Source organism: Protopterus annectens, chromosome 4.part1 (genome assembly GCF_019279795.1).
Source record: "Protopterus annectens isolate FY-2018-M chromosome 4.part1, PAN1.0, whole genome shotgun sequence".
Lineage (NCBI taxonomy): Eukaryota > Metazoa > Chordata > Ceratodontiformes > Protopteridae > Protopterus > Protopterus annectens.
Window position 1 is genome coordinate 883,959,482 of NC_056734.1, and position 27,780 is coordinate 883,987,261.

Here is a 27,780-nt window from a genome sequence, read left to right on the forward strand (position 1 = left end):
AATACAGAAATTTACAACAATGACATACTTGGAGTCAAGTGAGTGTCAGCTACGTCTGGTTAAGCTGGAGGGTAGAGAGGAGCAGGAGTATGGAGAGCTCAGAGGAGTGAGATCCCTAGAATAGAACAGGTGCAAGCAGGAATATATCCATGTGGATGGATAAACATAAGATTTATCATAGAATGACAGTCTGCACAATGACATTAATGTCCGGAGTATGAAGTCTGAAACTCAACTGTCTGCCAGCACGTCCCGACATCTGTCCCTAATGCCAGGCTACTGCTGTGCCAGAACACAACAGCGTATTACAGAGGTTTGTACCATATCACTCAACTGTCCAGATATTAGAATGTCCAGAGTGTTGGCTCATATTGTTGTGTGCCTCTGACAATCTGCGTCTGTCCGGTAAATAGGTGTGGATTGACGTCACGAAATAATGAGGATTAAGTATAACACTCCACATCCCGCAGAAGAGTCATGATAATGCAAAACCTAGTATTCTATCAACGTTATAAGCTTGTAAGGAAACTAGTTAAAATGTGTCCCTCTTACTCTCCCCATCATGTAGGGTTTGCGCAGTAACAACCCATGACAGTTGTATAATGTACAACTGCACACTTGTAGTCACAACATGTCCAAGAAAATAATCCTTGTATGAATGAATACACGTAATAGTCAAATGTGAATGGGAACCCCCCCCCCCTCACCGTGGAGTATGGACCATAACAACCCCACCCATAATATGTACAGCCAACAGAATAAGCTCCTGATAGGTGCCCAAACACATGTGTCTATAAATACAGGTAAAATGTTCATAATAGGGAGAAGCTCCCTGTCCACATGCTTCATCTGACATTTGAACTCGGCCAGGGAAGTTCCGTTCACCAGGCGGACAAGCCTATACCCAGATCAATACATGAACACCCTGACAATCAGAAATGTGTATGTGATATGACTATATACCCTGGTGCTCTGCATATCCTCGGAGTGATTAACAATGCAGCTGGAGTCCACAGCAGTAGGCAATAGGGAATGTGTAATATGTAGTACCGCGTTTCCCACAGCAGGGGAATGGATGCCTGTGTTGTAAGTGAAGCCGTGAGGCATATGTTGATGTAGCTAAGTACTATGGGTATGCATATCAATGAGGCAGAACAGCAACAGAATACTGTTTCCGGCATCCGTCCAACTTGAATGCAGTCCCGGTTGACCTACGACCACTGCAGATATCCCTGTAAAGTGTAATGAATGCGTTCATGCTGTACACACAGTTAAATACGTAAAGGTGAACCGTGTGTTTCACACCAGTCCATAAACCAGACTACAGATAAGCAAGTGTTACGGTCAGAAGTATGAAAGGCCGTGCAAGCACACATATCTATTAAACAGATGTAACCCACAACATGTAAATGCAAGTGCGCCTGTGCGTGAGTGATCTGCTCACAGCATAGGAAATGAATGCTTTTTCCCCCACGTTATATATACATGGCTCAAACCTGTTAACCCCGTAAAGTATGAAACCGGACAAAGCCATGCAAACTACTGGTACAAATAGGGACAATCCCCAGATATGTGCCAGAACAAACATAGAAAGTGGATAGAATAACGGGTGTGTCAGTAGCATGGATTCTCTGAAGGGTATGCAGTCGTAACCTGAACTGCTTGCCAGTACTTCCCAACGTAAGTCTTTAATGAAATGCCACTAAATTGCCAGATAGACACAAGGTTATGAAAACACAATCAAGATAAAGAGGCAACCAGCTGTACATTCTGCGACAATCTGTACAGTGGAAAGTTATGGTATGGATATAGATATATGTGTATACACATAATCCACAGATGTAAACCAAAGCAAATTATGAAATGAGGACTGTACATGTATATATGTATACACAACAAACATATGTCCCGTAGATATGACATATGTACATAAATAGGCCACGGCATAGCTAATATGGGTAGACAAACAGACATGCACGAAAGGTGAATAAACCGCTGCTTTCCAAACCATTGGCCAGAAAGTGACCGTCCGGCAAGTTCTACACTTTAAACATGAATATAGGTGTCCATTGCAGGACCCCAAAAATTGATCCATACGTAGTGTCAACCGTCATTGACGCAAAATAAGTGACCTCAGAAAATACGATATACCTGTACATGTAACAGTAGCAGGTGCAAGGGTAATAACACATGTGTCGATAGAATGTATGATGTACGAACTGATATCCGGAGAGTGGGGAGTGCTTATAAGTGTATTCACACTTTAGTACCGCTCACATTAAACATGTGTAATGGGTACTGTGGAGGGGTGTCAGGTATGGGAATCATGGGTATGCAGAAATGGGCCTAGGTGTTGTTTGGCAGAGATTTATTAGGTCCGCCCCGTGGGAGTGATGTGGGTATAGCACACGCCTATATTCTCAATAATGGGGCAAACCATCCACTGGATATTGCGTCAACCATTGTGGGAATATGCAGGGCCCTATATCAGTGTCATGTAGGCGATTATCAAGGATGGACATGCGTACGACCAAGATGGTAACCATACCTGGCAAACTGTTAGAATAAGACAGCTGCACTAAGGCATAGTACATGAAATACAAATAGGGACTATATTGGATATACCCCAGACAAAGTCAGAATGTTGATAGAATACTGGCGTAGCCAGGAATACGAATGTTATGAGTGTTTACTAATCATGACATAGAAATGTCAGTCACTATTATCTAACCGCACAGTTCGTAATGCCTTGCCAGTAATTTACCAGAAAGGCACATTATTATGACAAATGTAACAAGAGCAAAGGTCAAACATAAGGGCATTTACCCATAATGTGTACAGGTGAGAGGTATGAAGGTAACTTGTCCAAAATACATGTACAGAACTAGTGATACTAGGTGGACAGGTGAGAAGAAAGACGTCAGGACAAATGACAAAACATGTACAAGTCATAAGCATGTACTCCGACAAATGTGAATGACAACGTATGCCCTGTGAAAGTCAATGTGGAAGGTTAATAGACTCATAAGAAATGTGTCCCTCAGGGTGTCATGCAGTGTCACCGTTACAATGTTCAGTCCCCCATACACGTACATGAGCTCTGCCACTGACGGAAAGCGCAAATACCGGCGTACACATAAGGTACATGATAGAATAATTAGTGTGGATAAGCAGCTGTTGGCCTTTGTGAGGAATACAACCCTCTGGGTGGGTGTGTCCTGCAATATAAATGTAATGGCATCTGGCCTGTGATGCCGCCATACAGTGTGTGTATTGGTGTCAGAAAAGTGATATCTTGTATCAGACACATACTCCGCAACTGTACAGATTTACGCAGAATGTGCAGAGTGTTGCCTCATATGTTTGGTGTGTTCCTCTTAAAATCAGTACCATTCTGGCAAATTCCTGAGAACTGAAGTCATTAAATAATGAAAAACATGTGAGTTTAAGACACCAAATCTATCAGAAAAGTCATACTAATGCAAAACCTATTATTGTGTCAACTATCGACGTTTGTAAGAGCAATATTTAAATTCTGCCCCTATGTGTCCCACTATCAGTTAAGGCTTTGTCCAGATGTTTGCTCTAGGAGGTGGAGTGGTATGATCAGAAACAGATACATGTGTGAGGAAACAGCATTATCAACTGCAAGATAACAGTACTGTCCGCAGGTATGTGCTGACATGTCAAATGACACAGCAGTCTCCATGAAGTACCTATAGGGCTGTCACCTTTACAAATGATGATAGTGGGACATACCCACAGCCATGCACACAGCACAAATAGACATACACACAGCAAAACTAGGCCATGATACATGAAGCCTCTGGCGTGTACGAGTAGAGTGAGAGTACAGCAAGGATAGATGTCTGCCAAGCTATACAGCAAACGCCTGTAAGGGCGTGTAACACCGCCCATAACACGACTGTTGCACGGACAATGTTGGGATTTGCAACATACCCCATTGGTATGTGAAAGCTATGCAAATATGCGATACATGAAACAGTCAGCTGTCCATGCAAGAGCAGAGTTATGTGCAGAAATTTTATATATATATATATATATATATATATATATATATATATATATATATATATCTATATATACAGATGCAGACATACACACACAGACACATACACACACATATGGCAAGGTTGTGAGCAGAACACGAACGTAACCACTGTACCACACAACAGCATTACGCAGTGACAGAACGTGCAACCATGATTAGTAGATCACGGAAATCACACAGGCATACGTCTAGCCTGTAGACAACAGCATCAAAGGCAAAGACGCCGCACAGATGTTATGGTGAGTGAATACTGTAAAAGCAATGTACTGTTGTCATGCAGCTGGAAACACACACACACACTTGGCAGAACTGGGAGTCGAACATACACCTAACTACCTTATCATACTACAGCATGACACATTTACAGAATGCGCTACCGAGATTACTGAACACAGCAGTCCCACAGGCAGTCTTCTAGGTGCGTGTCGACATCCGCAAAGGCAAAGACGTCAGCAGGATATATCTGTGGTATAAAGCATCTAAAAGCATAACCTGAGTCCACAGGCAGACGAGAGCATGCGCACACACACACACACACACACACACACACACACACACACACACACACACACACACACTTGGCAGGGCTGGGAATCGAACTTACACCTAACTACCCTATCACACTACAGCATGACACATTTACAGAACGCGCTACCTACATTACTAAACACAGCACTCCAACAGGCATTCTTCTAGGTGTGTGTCAACATCTGCAAAGGCAAAGACGTCAGCAGGATATATCTGTGGTGTGAAGCATCTAAAAGCATAACCTGAGTCCCCAGGCGGACGGGAGCATGCGCGCACACACACACACACACACACACACACACACACACACACACACACTTGGCAGGGCTGGGAATCGAACTTACACCTAACTACCCTATCACACTACAGCATGACACATTTACAGAACGTGCTACCGACATTACTAAACACAGCAGTCCAACAGGCATTCTTCTAGGTGCGTGTCGACATCCGCAAAGGCAAAGACGTCAGCAGGATATATCTGTGGTGTGAAGCGTCTAAAAGCATAACCTGAGTCCCCAGGCGGACGGGTGCATGCACACACACACACACACACACACACACACACACACACACACACACACACACACACACTTGGCAGGGCTGGGAATCGAACTTACACCTAACTACCCTATCACACTACAGCATGACACATTTACAGAACGTGCTACCGACATTACTAAACACAGCAGTCCAACAGGCATTCTTCTAGGTGCGTGTCGACATCCGCAAAGGCAAAGACGTCAGCAGGATATATCTGTGGTGTGAAGCGTCTAAAAGCATAACCTGAGTCCCCAGGCGGACGGGTGCATGCGCACACACACACACACACACACACACACACACACACACACACACACACTTGGCAGGGCTGGGAATCGAACTTACACCTAACTACCCTATCACACTACAGCATGACGCATTTACAGAACGCGCTACCGACATTACTAAACACAGCAGTCCAACAGGCATTTTTCTAGGTGCATGTCGACATCCGCAAAGGCAAAGACATCAGCAGGATTTATCTGTGGTGTGAAGCGTCTAAAAGCATAACCTGAGTCCCCAGGTGGACGGGAGCATGCGCACACACACACACACACACACACACACACACACACACACACTTGGCAGGGCTGGGAATTGAACTTACACCTAACTACCCTATCACACTACAGCATGACACATTTACAGAACGCGCTACTGAGATTACTAAACACAGCAGTCCCACAGGCATTCTTCTAGGCGTGTGTCATCATCCACAAATGCCAGGATGCCGGCAGGGATTGTATAGAGAGTGTACGATCAGACATAGTACTGTCCCACGGTAGACGTACACAAACACACGGCAGTGGTGTACTTGGGGCAACTATACATGTATGGAGCACTACAACAACAATACATAGACACAGTACGCACCACAGACAGTACACCCGTCAAGATAGTCACCCAGTGTGTACTCAGTAGGCATCCATCCTGACATTGAAGACGGAAATCTGTTGCCTGGATGACCACCATGGCAATACAGGATCTCAACGGCCATGCCCATGCACAGAGGGACATCACCGACACAAGGTGTCACTGGCCATGGTAATATACATCAGTTCGGACTGTACTGTGTGTCGATCTACACAACGGCGTACTGGGCATGCTCACACACTTAGCTGTTGCAAAGGGCCATCTTGCATGCAGATGGAGTGTAAACACGGAAGGTCACAGTTTGTACTGTACCGTGTGTCCATCTACACAACTGTTTACATGGACTGTACTGTGTGTCCATCTACACAACAGCATACTGGGAATGCTCACACACTTAGCTTTTGCAAAGGGCTGTCATGCATGCAGATGGAGTGTACACACAGAAGGGCACAGTACAGAAGGGCACAGTAAGGTATAACTGTCCTCACGCACAGGGCGGTCACACACATGCAGTGACCTGTACACACACAGCTGCCATCACAGCTGTCACAGGTAAAGGTCACACACGTACACACTGCAGTGTACACTGTAGCTGTCAAGTCATCACCATGTAGTCGGTGCAGCAATACACAGCCTTACAGTACCACAACACCATGTAACACATGACCACTGGGCTGTACAGAGGTGTACACCAGCTGTGCAGAGTACACATGTACCGACAGGGATCCAACAGGTGTTATGCATTGCAACGATACCAGTATACATGAACAGGTCAGCTCAAGACATACCACGGCCCTTACACAGCTGTGACACATGACTGTTGCTGTACACCAATGAACACACGTCTGGATATGTCATACATGTGATTGTGTGGATGTGTGCATGGACTGCACACACAACACATACATACATAGCATAGCCTTTGATGTACCTCATGCATAACAGTGGCCTAAGCAATGCTACGCACGCAAATGGAAGGTGGGTCCATGTCAGTTGAATACTCACACTACAGGGGGTAGCAATGTTGACTGGGACATATACCCTTGTACTGGTCGGCTGTGACACACGTGATATCATACCACAGTCCATGTGTTATGTATGTCCACACACATGTCCAGCAATAGCAATGCATACAAACATGGCAACAGGAGACACATGTGACATCTGTACTGTGCATGCAGCAACCATGCATGTGCAGTGGCCGATGTCCGTAATATAGTTGCACCTAACTGCGACATGCAGTCGCAATGCAGCCCCATCATTGACACCTGTATACGGTGACATACAAACAGCACGTATGGAGGGATGTGTGTACATAAAGTGGTGAACCACCTGTGTAGATGTATGTGTGCAGGGGGTGGCTCACAGTTGTGTCACACACCATCCTATCATGCCATGTGCAAACAGTACTCTATGTCACTGTTACATGACGGTGCTGACATAACACATACACAGCGGTCAGGTGTTACCAACTATATATCACATGGCACCTGTAACACCTACAACCTCCCATGTACATATAGCAGCACAACTGCCAGACATAGCGTTGGTACACATAATGCAATCAATACTGCTGCATGTCTATCAAACGTGTCATCATATGGCAGGTGTATCATTCCCAGCACTGCCATGTGTGTCTGAATGTATGACCATAGATGCCACATATCACGGGGATTATGTCCCAGTTATTACACATCCCTGTACACTGTTGTAGAGATCTGTACATACATCAGTGTGGGAAGCATGACGTCGGACGGTGTGGTGCATCACACATGTCAGCTGTCCGTATACACATGTGTGGTCACCACAGTGTGTATGTGTATGTATGTATGTCTGGTGCTTGGTGTGAGGGTGTATGCTAATATACAGTGAGAAATGATCACTAACCCCACGTGGTGACTAACCCGTAATGGTGATGCAGTGCACTACCCTGTTGATGCCATAGCTCCCAGCCATACAGGCTTCCTGTGCATGTTCCTTGTCTGTGACACGTCGTGTGGGTGCATAGTACTGTGAGGGTGATGACCACATAGGCAAGGGTGCCCACCTCAACACTATGGGGTGTGCGTTATAGTGGTGTACATCCCGTGAATGTGGCCATGTTCCTGTGCTGTTACAGGGTCCTACTGCTACACAGTGTGGCCTCCAGCTACCAAGTGACACCTCACATCATCATTGGCCAGACCACTGTGTACAACCCCTGCACCATGTCACCATACCTGTAATGTTTCCTGCTATGTATGTCACGTCTCTGTCCAGTGTAGCCTGTGGCACTGACCACATGCGTCAGGTGCAGTATATGTGCGGACATCTGTGTCATGTTGGTGTTTCCAACAGTCAGGTTGAGGGTACATGTAGCATGCTGATATTGCCAGACGTGCCTGTGAGTAATCCACAGTTACACGTGGGGGACTGAAAACACTGCTACCTGTAGGCACATGCAAGTACACCATAGGAGGGAACCAGGGTATCACAATGGTGCTACAGATGTAACCGAGACACATACCGTGAACACATCACAATGCATGCTGCACCTGAACTACATGGTATGACTGGTGCATGTCGACAGTACACAACCTATGTCACATACACATCTCTCAGTATTCACACACAACCACTGCAACATACACATCCCTCACTATGCATACACAGGTAATATTACATACACCTCTCACTATTCTGTTCACCCTGTGCATCAGAATATTTGAGAATATCCCTGCACCGATGGTGGGGATGACAGGGATGCAACACGGGCTTCATCATATGCACAGGGTGATATGTTTGCCAGGGGCATAGGCTGCACCAATGGATGACATCATGTGTGTGTGTAAGGGCCGATGATTTGATTGAACATGTCTGTTCAGAATGCATGTGGATGTTGTGGACCCCTACAGTTGTGTTTGCTGTGGGCGTGTATGTGTGTACACAGTTCTGCCATTTGTGAGGCCTACAAGGGGTATAATTGACAGCCCCAGATTGTACAGACCAGGATGTACAGCTCACTGTGTCCGTCCACGGCCACGTGATCTGTGCCTGCCTGGGGTTGCACGGGCACTACCAGGTGGAGGTACAGAGTGGCTACTGTCTGACGACACATGTCCGCTGGAACCGTGTCCCCGCTGAGAACGTCCAGGGCCATGTCCATGTGGCCTGCTGTGTCCTGGTGTGGACAGCGCAGCACCAGCTGCACTGCTACTGCTACCAGCACTATGGGAGTGGGCATGTGAGGTGGCACGCTCACGTCGACCTACACTAGGTGGTGTTGCTGGCCTACGTCCATGTGGCCTATGCCTCACTCCTACCAGATGTTCCAGCACAGACAGCTCACACTCGTGGATTGCCATGCCACAGTCTAGGATTCCAACCATGTCACCCAATCGCCTATCCAGAACATCAGCAATCTGCTGTTGAGCATTTGCCAATGCCTGGATGTTGTCATTTAGGGTATGGATAGCAGCCCTCTGCAGCCGCTGGCCTTGTCTGTTCTGCCTTTCAGCATGTGCCTGTGCCACCATTACAGTCTGGAACATGTGTCTGGTGATACCAGCTGCTGCGCTCTGTCCTGCAGGTGCATGTCTGCCAGAGGTCCTCCTACGAGCAGCACCGGCCACATGCCTGTCTGGCACATCTGCAGTCATTACACTGACACCATGGTGTGTAGACACACCTTCTGTAGCCACCACACATTCCTGTTCCATGCTAACAGATGCTGACTGTCCTTCCTCTATGGCCACTGGTGATGCGGTATGTGTTGGCAGCAGAACTGTATGCGGGGAAGAGGGGGACATAGCTGGGATGGTAACCATTGGCACAGATTCAGCCCCTGACAACCCTGCCTGTACCTCATGCATATGTTCATCACCGCTAGTATCTGTGGGGACACTAACATCAGATGGACCGCAGGAGGGTAACGCACCTACATCACCTGTGAATGCAAAGAAATACTGTAAAGTGCAATAGACACACAGACACACAGACACACACAGACATACACAGACACACACACACACACACACACACACACACACACACACACACACACACACACACACACACACACACACACACACACACACACAGACACACACACGCACAGACACACCATGCATGTGATTTGACAGATGGCATGCAGCATGTCTGTGATACAGCAGAGGGAATGCAGCTCAGACATTAATAGTGTTAGTAAGCATACCTCCCTGGGGTGCACACTACAGCAAGCAGGTGTCATATCAGTAGCCATGTAGTTCACACAATCATGGTAGTATGCATGCATCCCCATGACACACCATGTGGCCCAGAACAGGATAACAGAACACATGGCTGACATGACCTTGACATGTAATCTGCTGACATGTGCATTAACATGCATACATGTCTGACACAATGGTGTCCTGACACATGTACAGCATCATAATGGGCTTCACATTGCAGTGTTGTCTGCATGCCCTACAGATAGAATGCATGTTTAGCAAATGCGCATGAGCATGGGAGGGTAGTGTGAGCCGTCTACATTGCTATACAGTGTGAAGTACAGACACTGTGCCATTGCATGACATCATGAGGCATCTATATTGCAGTAGAATGCATACTATGTACACATTGCATAGCCATAATTGCATGCTATGACACAGTCGTGATGTTCAACAGATCGTATATGGCAGATGTCAGTGACACCTCCAGTAGCTGTGCACAGGCTTTTAGGATGTCCAGTGTACCACATCAACTGTATAATCGGTCAACTAAGGCTATAATTGGACCATGTGTGGACAATGTGCAACAGGGTGTATACACATCCCATGTACTGAGTGGCTACATGTCTCTGGCCATCCCCCATGGCCATGTGTGCACATGTGTTGGCCAAATGTGTGTGATGGCCATCTATCTCACATGTCTGTGTTCTCCCATATGACATACACCCATAGATGTCAGATATGTCACAATACACAGGGCTATGCAGACAACAGGTTGTATGTTTGGTATGTGGGGTATAGGTCATGCGATAGTGTGACATTATTGCAGACAGAACACTACGTGTCTGGGACATGTCAGGTGGCACATCACAATGTGTGCACCCAATGCAGGGGCATATGACACAATGGTGACACCTGTGGGCTGCCCATATCACAGCTCACTGTGTGGTACTGTGTGCGTACCACCCATGTTGTTCCAATGCATACTACATATGCCTCCATTGTAGAACACCTCCACCGTTGTATGCACAGCTGACCACACATGTCACAATGACAAGTACTGTGGTTACAAGTCGGTGTATCATTTCGTTTGTATATATTCTACATGGGTGGCCTGTTTGAATGATGGGTGATGCGACCTGTATATCGTGACTGGAACAAACATCAAGTGTGCAAGTGTTAACTGGCCACATGGCAAATAGATCTACACTGTAACATGCCTGATACTGATGACAGTCTCACCTGCAACGGACTCATGTCTGTGCGGCACGCCAGAGGTACCAGTATAGGGGTGACACAGCAGTATGAACATTATCCATGACTGTATGACAGCCACAGGTTGCACTGTGCATGTTAACACATTCACCTGTGTAATGGCATATATTATGCACATGTGTGCATACACAGAGTAGCATACTGTAGTATGCAGCATGTGTGTCCACATACCTTGCATATGTTGTTACTTTACATAATGTACAGTGACACATGCAACTAAATGGGATATAATAGCCATATGTGCAGTACTGACTTACCAGGCAACTCCAGGCTCATTGGTTGGGAGACACCCACCTCCACGATGGCAGCTAGTGTTTGTGGATGCTGTTCCCTGGGTGTCCCCAGACTGGCCAGTAGCTCCTCGGTGTGTGTGAGTGGGGGCTGGGTTGGTGGCCCACCACCTGTTCCACCTTGTTCCCTGGCGATTGCAGTGGCACGCTGTTTTGCATGTCGTATCAAGTCCGTGCAGTGTCTGTGCACCTGCTGGTAGGTGCTGTTATGGCCACCCACAATGTTCACCCTCCTGCGTAGATCCTGCCTCAGGTCATCCCGCTGCTGGGCATGCTGTGGCACATGGCTGAACAACAAGTCATAGTTCTCATGGAGCTGTGGGATGAGGACATCATCCTCCTGGCAGCTGTATGCTGGAAGGCATGTATGGGGCATTATCTGTAAGACATAATGATGGCGACAGGTCACAGTTTCAGAGATGTACAGAGATACTGCTGCACATACATTTCTATGACATCTACTACATCTGCACAGTTATCTTTGCAAAGCATCATGACACTGACATGACTGACGTGTTTGTGTCACACACATGTCACACCCATTATGCATTGGATATCATCACCATATATGTGTGTGACCTCATTTCAGTGTTCATACTCCATGTGTATGCTGTCTTGCTGTGGGCATGTCTATTTGCCTGCACTTGTGTTCTTACCTATCTGCACATGCCTAGATGTGTCCACGGTAATGCTGTTGACCTTGATGCTGTGTATATGTCACATATCAACACAGACACAGCCGTAATGGAGTTGAGCAGTGACAATGCACACATACTCATGGACACCTGTACATGCATGTGTTTTGCCATCTACATCTACACAGCACTGTACAACTGTTCAACATCCTGCCACGGATCGCCTGTGTTGCACATGTGATAGACATGGGACAATGGCTAGTCAGATGTCATTTGCAGGGATGGTTATCAACCCTAGCATGTGTGGCCACGGTTTCCAAGCTGTAACAGACAGCCATTATGCCACTGCAAGGTGCATCAGTGCCACATTACTGATCCAGTCAGTTGATAGTACATCTACCATGCGGCCATCACACCATGTATGACTGGGATGACATGTGCAGCTTTGATGGACAGGGTTGCATGGTATGGTGGGAGTATGTCACATATATGGCACAGGGATCTGTCCAGCCTGTGGCGATCCTAGTATTAGGACGGTGGCTGTCCATGACATATGTCTTACAGATCAGGCTATGGACATGTAGCATGTCCATCACCATGGTGTAGCAAATGTCTTTCTGCAAGGTAGACCGCATGCTGCATAGTGGAGGTGAGGGTTGTGAAGGCTGGTATCGCCCATCCACGCATGGCCATTACCCCTTAAAGGTGGTATGTGATCCAATATTGGTCACCACAGTGCTGTATATGCCTGTCCAGTGATCTCCGTGCTCATGGATGGCACCCTGACATGACATGGGTACCTCATATGACTACCTAAGGGGCCTGGAGATGTCACCAAGTCGGGGGGTGCACTGCACAGCACCATCCCTTACACAGTGTCCATAATGTTGACCACAGCCTAGGTAGTAGTGAATGGGTACAGGGATGTTCACCTAGCGGTGACAATGCTGGTATCATCCATCAGACTGTGCACATATGTCACACACCTCACCCACACAGCCCATTCCGTATGTTGTTCACAACACTGACACAGCTATACTCATAGGTCATGGCCATTCACAGCCTTACATACACAAATGCCTAACATTTGTCTGTGTGGTATGGGCTACAATGAGGGTGGAGTACAACACATTAACCCTGTTCTACTGTATCTGGCACTGGTGTGATGTGCACATGTTACACTTGCACCTTTTGTAGCTGTGAGTCTGTCAACAGGCCACTGGTGGAACACTCCTGTGACATACAAAGGTATTTGTAATCAAACATCCGTGCTGTCTTGTACATCTGTACTGCTAACATCTACAGTGATAATGGTTCATGGACATGCACACCATACTCAGCAGGATTATAGTGCGGTGCCACCCATAATGACTGTCATCACCACTTGTGGGTTGATATTATCCAACACCCTATCTGTATTGTATGGTCATGCTAGGCACTTGTTCAGAACTGGTGAGCATGCCATGAGCTACTGATTAATATAGCATCCATTCCACACCATTTCCGACAGGTACACTGGCTGTCCTACACTTCCCAGCTTGCTTATGGTACAACAGCTGTTGTACACACATAACGCACATATCCTGTGGGACATGGTTGTATATACAGGCATGTCCAACTGTCACGTACCAGTGCTACTGCCTGTCTATATGATGGATATGTCATACATGTGGCAATAGAGCAATTGTCTCATGTACACATTCAATGCTCACCTACCAACATACGACACTACAGCCTGTGGGGGATGCACTTCTGCAGCCATGCTGGGGGCATAGTTCTCAAGTGTACCTCATTACGAGGAACATACCTCATTTGAGGTCTTAAAAAGTGCATGTTCCTCAAGGTTCCACATTGAAAGGGTCTGTCACACATTCATTGTTGGAAATTGTTTAACTGCTAGCCATGGTTAAATAGATGGGAATCATATTAATTCATTAGAATATCTTTTTTCTACGTAAATCCAGCCTATTTTAGCCATCATATGCCATTCCTAGTTGAAGCTGTTAGTAAGCCAGTTGTAAGTGTTTCACGTTTTGCCCATTTGTCACACATTATGAGGGCTAATGTTCCTCATTTTGGGGACAGGAGGTTGTAAGCTATGGCTGGGGGTAATGCTGTCACCAACCCTGACTGCACCTAACAGTCATGTGGGGATGTGTAACATTCGCAACACACCCCACCCATCACATAGTCTCAAATGATCTCCACCACAGGCCACACCTATGAGGACAACTTGTGCAGTACATCTCCATAATCTGTATAGGCACCAGAGGTAGTCCCCATCATGGAAAACAACATCACCAACTTATAGACCACAGACTGATGTGTGCCCATCGCATACAGCCAATAGTGAGTTATAACATTCACAACACACCAGTCATAGGTGACTCTGTAGGGAGTCACACTGCAGTACCATACAGCAGGCTACACAAGGTGATAGTCACTTACATCTTGCTGCCGGGTAACTGGTTCTGCAACATAACCTATGCACCCATACCACACCTCACCAGGTATGATGTGACTGTCATTCTCCATGTTAGTGTGACTGCCCTGAGATGCCACTTCACAGATTACATGTGCAGGGATATGCAATAGCTCACAAGTCTTATAGCCCTGAGGGTGTGGGCCAAGCCCTGGGGAGCATTATGCATTCATCCGGACACTATACCACTGTACAACGACCGACTGTGCCACTTCAACAGTTGCCTATGCTCCTATTGTCATTCCACAGGCATCTGGTATCTGTCCGCTTTGACTGACCTGGTCAAACACAATGCTGTGGCACAGATGACTTGCACCTGTCATCCCTGGGTGTACAGCTCACATATGAGGCACTTGCTGCTTCTATACTGCTTGTCTTGCACAGTTTCCAATAACAGTTACCGGCAGAACGGGAACTGGCACACACAACACGGGGTCATGTGACACACTGCTTGCATCTTTCTCTGTGACGCACGCAGGCAAGGCACACCTTATAATGCACCACTCCAATATCTCTGCAGTGACTGGGACCTGCTTCTAGGCTCTGCAGAGCACACCTGCAATGACAGGTTATAGACAGACCATACCTTTCAAGCACATACCTGGACTGGCACACCCACAGCTGAGAGGTTCCCATATCCCACTATGTTGTGCACACATCCTGGCTAGTTACTTAGCACAATGCATCAGAGGTGCTCCACGTGCAACTAACTGTGTCCAGGACCGCTATACACATTGTAACAAGCTACAGAGTCAACATCATACCCCACGGTTAACATACCTCATCTGTTGGTATATTGGACAGTGGGGCTCAGACAGCTACTACTGATGTGTGACTGACACTACCCCACACTTAACTGGGATAGCCACTCATGTACCGACACATCCATGAGTCATAACCTCCGCTCTGCTGGATCAACCCATACACACCACCTCCAAGACCAAAATTAACCTTGACATGAACACTACCACCATGTGACTGGTGTTACACACCTGGGGTTATCCCCTCATTGGTGGATTCTGAACATATGCTAATCAACCTTGTTAGATACATCCTGGCACCACACCCATCACAGCATACACAGTACATGAGTACTACAACACCTACTACAGATGTCTTCTGACAGCGGTTGTTAATGTCATGACACCCGTGCAGATGGACGATGCACATACAAATGCTGAAACATACCCCAGTGCACTTCATTAGCATGTACACAACTGCATGGATCATGCTATTCCACACAGAGCCATGATGGTACACACCAGATAACAGACGCCACTCTGGTGGTCATGTTCCATACATTTTATATGTTCACCATTTTCGTTAATTGGCAATCATTGAATTAACGCCATCTGCATTAAAGCCATAGCGCTACATAAAAACTCTAAAATCTATTGTTCGTGGGTATCAGTCCATTTAAAAAACACCATATTAAATATTTGTTTGATGTGCAGACATTCCTAAAAACACCACAATAAAATTACAAACAAGAAGTACTGAAATCACAGGGTGCTGCTTAAAAGGAAGCTTGTATGTATGGTCGAGATGTATAAGTTATTCTGATGAAGTCTCCGTTACAGGAGACGAAAGCGCTTAATCAACCTCTGCTTCTGGTTTTGGTTTTTGTTTGTCGATGTGACTTTAAGGAATAAAAGTGTTTGTTACTTCCTCGAGTGGTCTGCCTGCCTTGACTGATACAAGGAAAACCTTCATTGTGCCGGAGACTTTTTGTTTAAACAGGTGTAGGCTGTTGCACAGTGGTGTACATTCCCATGGGTGGGGTAGCTCACTGGTCAGCTGTGGTAGGGCCACAGGATCCCTCATCACATACTCCAAGACTAGCTACGTAAACATTACTGCGACACATTCCGGGGTGTACCACCAGGCATTATCGTGGTATGTCAGTAGTCGATGGCAACACCCACATCTGCTGTCACATACAACAGTCACTCAGGAACATTACAGACCCAGGTGATGTTGGCAACATGCTGGAGGATGGATTCAATGCTAACATTACACCCTCTCACTCACTACAGGGCCACAATCCATACCGGAACATTGTGGTGTCCCTGTGGTCACACCTACACAGTACTAATCTACACTCTATATGTCCTGGGACACTGGCCCCATGTCACCTTCCAACATCCCAGGCTGTGATGTCCACAAACCTCTGAATGACATGTCTCCCCACTAGGCCACCATATTCAGTAATAGCCTTGTTTCAGACATTGTAGCCCCTGAATGGCACACAGCAGCATTTATCACACTACACACAGGTGGCACCACAATGCACGAGTGGGACTATAGTCCTACACACCTGACTGGACTGTTCTGCATGGCTATGGGGCACATCATCAAGGACGTCATTCACAGAGACATTGTTGGGCTCCCGTCCTTTAATGCCACCCGGGTTGGGCTTGTTAGGGCCAGGGCATGGCCCCTACACCTGGTGGACTCCTTTCATACAGTTACCAGGGCAGTTGCTGAAGGTACAGGAGTCCACACATCCTACATTGCCTTTCAGCACCATACTCCATTCTGGTATTGACAACATACACATCCACCTGCACATCGTACCCTATGTCTCAGGATGTTATGCAATGTGGCTCATGGACAGGACACACACAGTGAGGCCAGCATACCATAGTACCTACTACATGTCAGTTACATTTGGCATACCGCAGTCCTCAGTCATAGGGCCCCTCATGTTCAGTATATGCTTCCCTGTGGTACAGGCTAGCACAGGGGACTTTCCCTGCCTAGCTTTACAAACCCCTGCATACAATGTACCATGATTGCTCCACCAGCTGATACTGACTCCATCCATACGGGTGTCGCTGTGACAGATATCTGATATGACTATCATGGAGTCAAGCTGCATGACACAAGGTGCATGAACATCACCTTTGCATTACACCATTCACCCACTGACTATCACATGGGTGGTAGTCCCCTACATACATATCACATTGTACATGTTTGCAGTACACACATATGTCGCACCCACTCCTGTGGTTACCGTATTGCCACTGTGGCATGGATATCCTACGTGGCCACACTTATCTGTACTGGGTGTGTAGCTGGTACATAGGCATCCATTGTACCTCTGAACTCATGACTTCTGCACACATTCAAGGGTACACCACCCCATTTAGGTTGTACCTTACACAACAGCTACAGCTTTACATACCACAACATTAACACACCATGATGTTTACTGAGCTCCAACAGTTTAAGTATGCGGCTGCACTATGGGCACCACATCTTTACACATTTGCATACTACATACTCAGTGGTGACCTCTGCTGATCAGACAGGGCCCATGTCCACAACATTATTAATGGATATACTCCTCATACGCGACATAAGCAAAAGCCACTGTGAGCAACATGCTCATGGATATGTGCACACATGCCACAATGAGTGGGATGTGCTTGAGGGTTACATTCCCAAACTGGACACTCACCATGCTTTGGAACATGAGCCCTATGTACATCACACAGGGACACTCAGTAGCACTGTTCATGTGATACCTCCCTTGGTGGTTGGGAGACACATGTAGGCCTGGGATCACTGCAGTGGCTGTACTGTGCAGAGGTGCAGGTGACACATGGCTCTGCTGTTCACAGGACACTACCCTAGAGAGGTGCCACTGGTGTGAACACTGTAGTTGTGCTTACACATGGACTTGCCAGACTGCATAGTACCCCAATATGCACCTGTGAAGCTATTACATGTCCTTTGTGCATGGTTACTTGGTAGCCCTTCCATTTAGATTAGCTATCATGCTATTACAATGTCCCATGCCTACAAATCATATGTATCCTGTTTTTGTACATGCCAATAGACGATACCTTTGGTATGCATAATATGCCTGTTATGCTGTGTAGAATATCTGTCAATCTACCTACAATACTATACATTACACATATTTCACATAGTATCCCATACTGCAAAGCATACTTGCACAGCGGGACCACCTTAGATATGTCATTGACGTTATATGCCCATACACATGCGTGCTGTGACAGTATATCAACATATACTATCCCCTGCTATGGCACGTACTTGTTGGACATACCCTACCACTGACGGCGGGTTGTATGAAATTGTTCTGTTTAACGCCCTCATGTAGCATCTCTTGTGGTGTCTGTGATGTGTACCTTGTGGCCCACTGCTGGACGCACAGTTTCTACAAGCATTAGTATGCTCAGCAAGACATCACTACATCAATACCTTTTCCCACTTTATGCATTGCGAACATGTTTAATTAATGCAAACCAGGCTATACATACAGTAAAACTAATTAATACAGATCATGCTATACATAACCTTACATATTGGGTGTTCTATATACCTTGTTATCGTTACGGAGTTTCGTCTCTATCTCTCTCACAGTGTTTCAACTGGTATTCGGTATGAACATACGGTTTGAATGTCTGGCAGTCATCCTTATATACGTCGATACCTGTAACATGTGGTTTCATCCCGCCAATTGGTGTTCCTGAGTGACTAATTACTTGTATATCAGCTGTGCAGCTACTCCATTCGCCAATTACGCAGCAACAGTGGGGTATAATTGAATTCTCCACTTGGGCATTGCCTATTTGCCCTACCTTCGGGGAGACGGTCTGTATTGTGTTTTGTTATGTGTAATTGCAGCTGCTATGCAGTCAGACAAGTATACTTTGGATTCATGTCCCCCGTGGATTGTGTGTGACAGCTAGAGTATGTGGTTCAACATGTGGGTGTACCTGTCATCCCACCGTCTGATAACGGACTATTGCAAACAAAGCCTGTAACATGGCTGTTTGTTCCATTATACAACACCTGCAATTTTGCATGATGCCTTTAATTGTGTCTCTCACATGGTATGTTGAGGGTTCTGCAGATGTAATTGACTGACTGGATGTTTGTGCTGCTATTACAGTCTGTATTGCTTTAGTTTCTAGTGTGGGGGATGTCAGTGGGTGTACATAGCATATACAGGTTTGTGGGGCTTGCATTTCTACATATTCCATATATATGTGTGTGGGCTCCGTCCCTAATTAGAGAGCTAACAGTTAGTAGACTTATGTTACGGGATTGTACGTTGGGCCATTGTTAATTGGTTTCTATATCGTCTGCAGGTGAGCTTGCTACTTATATACCTCCAGAATTGCAGCGATATATCAAGGGATATGTGTAAGTGACAGCTATCCCTTGTATTTCTGTCCCAGATATTTGCAGTCATTGCGGTTGTGTTGGTAAAAGAACCTGTTTGCCATGAGTTGCCACCTTTTCATATGGTCATTGTTGGACATTTGCGGGAAACACAGTGGTGTTTACAGGCCAACACATAGCCACGGTCAGTACACAGGTTAGCACATACTTTTATTCTCAATACATACCTATTGTTGTGGGACTTTGGCTACTTATCATATTGCATGTAACATTTACGTTTCTTACATACAGGCATAACTATTAAATACGACTATTACATTATATATGGGACATATTAATGTCCTAAAATCTCAGACATTTGCCCTTTGTACTGTTTTATATCAGGACACACCTGCCCAGGGTGGGGCTGTCCCTCCTACTGTGGGACAGGTGGTAACCGTATGCCTATGGCTAGCTATACCCACACCTACCGTACTGATCTACCTCTGACTTGGCACTAACAGACACATGTTGTGGACACACACACACATTACAGTCACACGGAGACGCACACGGCACCCTCATCGCACACATACACAGACTACGGCACTCACAAACACAGTTGAACACAGTACCTATGTGGACCGCAACACCGGCAGCAGTGACTAAATGTCCCTTCATATCATCATACTATTACTCGCGGCTGTACTGTTCCGGTACTGTGTTCTATCAGTCTTTCAGCCTCATGGTTACGCATGTCGGTATGTTACACATTCCATAGTTGGCGGTATCCTATTTATTTGTACCTCCAAGGTGTTATGAATGTCGTTGACCTATCTATTATATTTGCAGATATCGCTGAATCCATCTATATCAACATATATCACTCTATTCCCCATTCTGTCTGTATTATATATATGCATATGTGTACATATATATATATATATATATATATATATATATATATATATATATATATATATATATATATATATATATATATATATATATATATATATATATATATATATATATATATATATATATATATATATATATATATATCTGGCGGAACGTGACAGGCACACAGCACCACCATATGCTGTAAGGCTCATGTACTGTTCAGGTGTTGACATTCCGTGTTCCACTAGCTGTTGTGTGTACAATGTTTGAGGGCTGCCTATGTAGGAGTCACACATTGGGCCACCTATACATTACAATTTACAGGTGGTCATGTTTGTGTGCCATCCATTTTACTGTGTGTGCAGGTGAAGAGGTGTCAGTCCGTAGGGGCCTACACTGTCAAGAGTATGTGCTATACATTCCCTCTTTACCAAGGCGTAGGCATATTGGGCATGCCTCTGTCTGCCTACTGGGGCTGGCACAGTGTGTTCATGGTCTGAATCCCTCTGTGCCTGTAATGTCCTTGGCAATTGCGGTGGGCTATGAGGGCCTTCACCATTTTGTCCCTGCTGCAGCTGCTTCCGCAGGATCATATTATGTAGCATGGCACATACTATGATGATGTGGGCACACGTGCCTGGAGAGTACTGCAAGGCTCCACCAGATGTATCCAAGCACCGGAACCGTGATTGCAGCATCCCGAACACAGGCTCTATGATGATTCTGGTTTGTGCGTGTGCCTCATTATGGCATTCTTGCATGGGTGTGTGTGCATTTCTGATGGGAGTCATCATCCACGGCTCCAGTGCATAGCCAGCATCCCCCACAAGATGGTCATGTGGGATGTTCCACCTGACAAATACCTGATACAGCTGTGAGGCATGCCAGATATGGGAGTCATGGTAGCTTCCAGGGTTGCCAGCACACACATCCATGATAATGCCCTGGGCATTGCACATGACCTGGCAGTTGATGGAGTGGAATCCCTTGTGGTTTATGTAGCACCTACCATGCTCACCGGGTGGTGACTTGATTTGTATGTACGTGCAGTCTATCGCACCCAATACCTCCGGGTAGTGTGCCAAACGGTGGAAGTGGCGCATATTGCTGGCCAACTCCTCCTGTGTTTGAGGGAAGTTTATCTGCTCATTGGCATGTGGTAACATGGCATCCAGGAACTGGTGTAGTACCCTGGATGCTGATGCCTGTGAGATCCCTATTATATCTCCAGTCGGCCTTTGAAAGGTACCTGTGGCCAGTATTCGCAGGCTTACACATACCTTCGGGTCCACTGGGATTGGTTCCCCTCTGTTGTTTCTGGTTCTCAGGCGTGGCCGGCACAGCTCCACTATTTGCTGTAAGATGTCCCTGTCCACCCTGTATCGCTCTACTATCTCCAGGTCATGTAGCCCCTGGTAGGTTACCCTTGGTCTGAACACTCTCCTTCTCCTCCAAGGCCTGCGGTGGTTGTCGGCATCATCCTCCATCGTCAGTCTCTAACACATGCTGATGAATCACAGCTATGGCAGCTCCCAACATGTGCATTTTAAAAGTTCCCCGTGTATTTATACCTATGGTGCAGTGTTTGGGAATACACAGGTGTGTAGGGTGCTTTCACAATTTATATTATTGTGCTGTGAACACCGATGATGTCATAGGGTGTGTATGTACGATCGTAGCTACAGGGTATCTTATGTGTTTTACTGCCGGAACTACTATTGTGGTGCCTTTGGTGTTGAATTACATTTGGCTGCCGTGGATTACCTCTTGACCTTCCCTTTACATTTCTGCACATTGCACCTACCATTTTCTGGCATGCATCCAGCAGCCTACTTTCATTTGTACTTTCCTGGACCTGGCATATCTTGCGTTATGTGTGCTACTGCCAGTCTGCTGTCGGTTTGCTTTGCTCTGCTGTGTCAGGTCTCCTATCTTTGCAATCCAATACCTCCCCTCCTTTCTTTGCATTTCGATGCCTCCCCTATCTTGTTTTGCAGGTTTCTGCAAGCAGACTTGTCAGCTGCCATCGATTGGCCATCGTGAGTTGATTGGTGTTGATTGCTCATTAGTACTCCAATTACCCTGGTTCAGCATTTCCTTCTTTTCTTCCCCTGACCTTCCTGTTTGTGCTATTGTTCACAGCGCATGCATCCAATTACTGGGTTTTGGGCATGTTTTCATCCCCGTACACATGCGCTTTTGGGCACCATGTGTGCTCTCAGCTATACGATTCTATACCTTTCTCCTCACCCCTGTCCTGCAGCTTTGCTTAGCAACGGACAGGCCAGATTTGCATTGCTCCAATGTGCTTACTGCTACGGTGGCACACCCCTCTGCTGATGTCATGTATCTTCTCTGAGCCACTCCTCAGTGTTATACCGCTGCACCGTATGGTACAACCTTCATCCGGTGGGACATTTGCAATTCAGTATTATCTGCCTCATTTGCATGGCATTGACTACTAATTCATAGTTACCGTGCTGGACACTATCGCAGGCCATTAGCAACCCTTGCACCTTGGTTGTGGTGTTCCATGCCTACCATTGTGTATTATGCTGTGAACCTGATTTCTATTACGTTGCGATTTTATGACATTTTTATATTATTTCTTTATGTTACAGTTTCCGCACACATGCCCTGCGGTTGTGCTGTGCCTTACTGTGGACATGACATTAAATGTTGTTTTTTATGTGTTGTGCATCTTTTCTTATGCCATTGGCTGTGTATTTCACCATTGGCATATGTTAACTTTGTGATACATGGGTCTGGCCCGCTTCCATAGCTCCGATGTTCTGTTTGGGAAAATGTAAACCGTGTTTTTTGGTTTACATTTCCGTGGGATTACGCTTTGCCTGCACCACTTCATGAATCACTATATGCCTTCATTTGCATGGTGCAACACTGCGCATGGGGTAATTAGCATACCTAAGCCGGGGGCTGTGCAGTTCTGGCGTACGCCGGTAGTGCACGTGGAATTGGATCGTACCTGAATCGCTCGACGGCCATATTTGGCATTATACCACCTACGCTATGCCTGCGCCTGGCGCAAGCTTCATGAATCCTGGGGAAAGTAACTTTGTGCTCCACTGAAGTTTCCTTAATACCTAGAAGCACTGGGTCATAAATAACTGATACTGTCAATGTCTTTATAGTTAGCACAGACTATGGAAGAAAAGAGACATCCTTTGCAGATTCTGTCCCCTATTAAAATGGCTTGAAAAATATTTTATATTATATTATATTTATCAGTTTAACTACATTCATAAAGTCTGAATAAAAGCTCTCAAGAGTACCAAAAGTACCAGTGACATTTCTGGGGAAAATGGATTTATGTAGTGCTTCATACAAGTAATTCATCTACACTTATGAAATGTTTATCAAACAGATGGTGTCTTTCTTAACAAAAATTAAATGGGAACAGATTCTATACACTGATACAAGCTATTAACAAAAAGGCTTGCTGGAATTTGTCAATGTACCTCTGCACCAGAGGAACAAACATGCAGGGACCATCATCATTTTACCCAAATAAAGCCTGAAGCCTTACTGTCCATGATCACATAAAGATATTGTTGTTAATATTTAGTAAGAATGTTGTCTTCTAGGAGAATATCTCCATCTGTGTGTTTCTTGGATCTCAGAGCTGTAGTAGTCATAGCATATTTCCATGAAGGGGCATTACTTTGTTCATTCCAAGGAGGACAAAATATGGAAACTTTGTCAGTAAACCTAACATTGTCCATGTACATATAAATGTCACAATATATTCCATCATACTAAGGAAATGCATCACATTGCAGTGGATAACTGACCATACTATGACTGATCACATGACCAAAAAGAAAGCTTCATATAGTTGGCGGGCCAAGTGCTGTGTGCGGATAACTGACCATACTATGACTAATCACATGACCAAAAAGAAAGCTTCATATGGTTGGCGGGCCAAGTGCTGTGTGCGGATAACTGACCATACTATGACTGATCACATGACCAAAAAGAAAGCTTCATAATTGGCGGGCCAAGTGCTGTGTGCATTCACTTACACAAAGAAGCACCTCATAGCTGCTGCACAGGCACAGCATGCAGCTACATAACAGCACCGCAGCAAAATATCAAGTCATCGTTTATAGATAAATGAGGAGGAAATGGGGATACAGGATAAACAGAAATGGAGAACAGCAAGTAGATGGACAGCGGGAAGGACAAACTAGTGTGTGTGTAGGAGAAGAGCATGTGTTTTTATGTGTATATTTGCTTATTTTTTATTTTTAAGAAGAAGAGCAAAGGGAGATGGTAACAAGGGAAATTTATGGGTAGGATGGAAGGGAAAGGAAAGGAAACAGGTAAAGAAAACTGGAACAGACAAACACATATAATGCAGAAAAAATGTGGGAGCAAGAAACAAAAATGGAAATTGTAGTGAAGAAACAGGGACTGACATAAGGCATACATCTGGTGAAGAGGAGGATTGAAATACAAATGGGAAACTGTGAGAGAAGCAAATTGATGTGGAACACATTGACGATATGGAATGGTGAGTAGGGCCTGCCAGACTGGAGCAGAGGGGAACCCATGCAGAAGTGAGTCAATTTCATGGCTGACTTCATAGGTAAGCTTTTCCTCTGATGTAAATGTAAGAATTAAAAAAGGTGTCTGCATAGCCTTTTCATCTCTGCTGAAGATCATCTGTACTACTGTCTCTCTGCCTGGCTTGCTTTTATAGAGCTATTTTTATTGTGTTCATTGTCTTCCTGGGCACATAGAGACAAGAGCACTGAGAATTGCCTGAAGTGTGTGTGACCCACTTTTATTGTAATATTTTATAATGGGACATCCTGTCTGATGTTATGCACCATAAGGTAGTTAACTTCTGCATTTTGAAATTGTTTTTGTTGTTTGACCAGGGGTGGATTGTATGTTGTACCATTCCACAAATCTATACTAAATGAGCAGACAAATAGGAGACCTAGGTACCACATGCCCTCTGAGGGGATGTTCCTGTGATAGTACATCTCATGCACAGTGGTGCCCAGGCCAGCTACTCCACCCTTCCATTAGTAGGGGCTGCTATGAACCATATTCTGTCTTGCCTGTAAATGGGCATCAGAGTTGGTACTTCAGAGGTTGTATCCATAATAATACAGCAGTATAGCTGTATCCTGTTCTTCTCAGTATGGTATTAGTATCGCCCAATGGTACTATCTTCTGCGTATAGCATGCAAAATGGAACAAGCTGCTTATTGTGCAGTAGTTAACACATCTGGAGACCAGGTGGGGTCATACTGTGAGACAGGTGGAGATTCTGTTAGGGGCAGGATGCATAAAGGTATGGGTTGAACAGTTGATTTCTAGATGCTGTATTCATATGCATAGATGGTTGAGTTGAACAGATTTTAGTAAAATGTTCTGTGGCTGAGTTTTTTGAGTTGAAATATGCTCTTGATAGAGCATTCATAATTTAGGCCAGGTTTCTTTTATGCATTTAGTCTATCCACCATTCAAGTTCTTTCTTTTCTGGGAGGGCATTCTGGTAGCCATTCAAGAGTTTTTTTATAATTCTGTCTAGAACATAAAATCAGTATTTGGAATAATTGGCCATATTCATGTTGTGTTTAATTAATGCATTTCTGATATAATCCCCTGGATTCACTAATCCTCAGTGTAAGACTAAATAAGTCTTACATGGAAACTAAAGTTGAATGGTATGACATCAGCGTGCCATGCATATTCATGAGGGCATGCTGACTCATCCCCAAGTGTAACACGGACCGTGCAGGAAGGCAGGGGGCATGTCTGACTGCCGAGTAGTGCAAAGGTCCACGCCCCTGCAAGCGTCAGATTTGTGAAACATCAACACATATGAGCGAGTCCGCTCAAATGTCAACAAACCCAACATTACACATCCCCACATACTAAACCCCTTACAAATTGTAAAATGTAAAATTTGTATTTTTTTTTTATAATCCTTGATATAGCTGCCCGTATTTGCGCGTGTTTGCTGGGGTGTGCCCATTGCTTAACCACAGTTAGCAATTTTGACATCGAAGAGTATATAAGAACTATTTATGCAAATTAAGCCAAACAGCAATAGCGTAGTGGTAGAGACTTCGCCCAAAGAGGAAGCAGTCATGGTTCGAGTCTCACCACACCCCTTTCTATTTCATGTTTTAAAGTAGTATATGAAATAATTCCTGACATATATAAATAAAATTTTACTAAAATGTCATGGTTCGAGTCTCACCACACCCCTTTCTATTTCATGTTTTAAAGTAGTATATGAAATAATTCCTGACATATATAAATAAAATTTTACTAAAATGCATTGAAATGGCCTATGTATCAGTGAACAAAAAGTATATTATTTACATATAAGAAGGATCCTGACATCTAATTGCACGTAGCTAAGCAGCGTATTACCCAGGGCAATATAGTTGCCCATAGCTAGGCAGCGCTTTATCAAGCGCAATATAGTTGCCCATAGCTAGGCAGCACTTTACCAAGTGCAATATAGTTGCCCATAGCTAGGCAGCGCTTTACCAAGCGCAATATAGTTGCCCATAGTTAAGCAGCGCTTTACCCAGCGCAATAGGTTTGTGTGGAGCTGCGCACTGCTTTAACCAGTGCACCGCAGGGCAATGTGGCTTAACGTGGAGCAATGTGGAGCAACGTGGACAAAGTCGGCTAAACACAGCCACACCCCCTAGCCTGTCTGGACAGTTGTAAAATAAAAAGCAATGATAAGGTTCAAACCTGGGACACTATGCACCATAGTCAAAGCACTGAACCACTAAGCCATAACAGCATTGAATAAATATGCACTGTTAACATACATATACTAATAAATGGA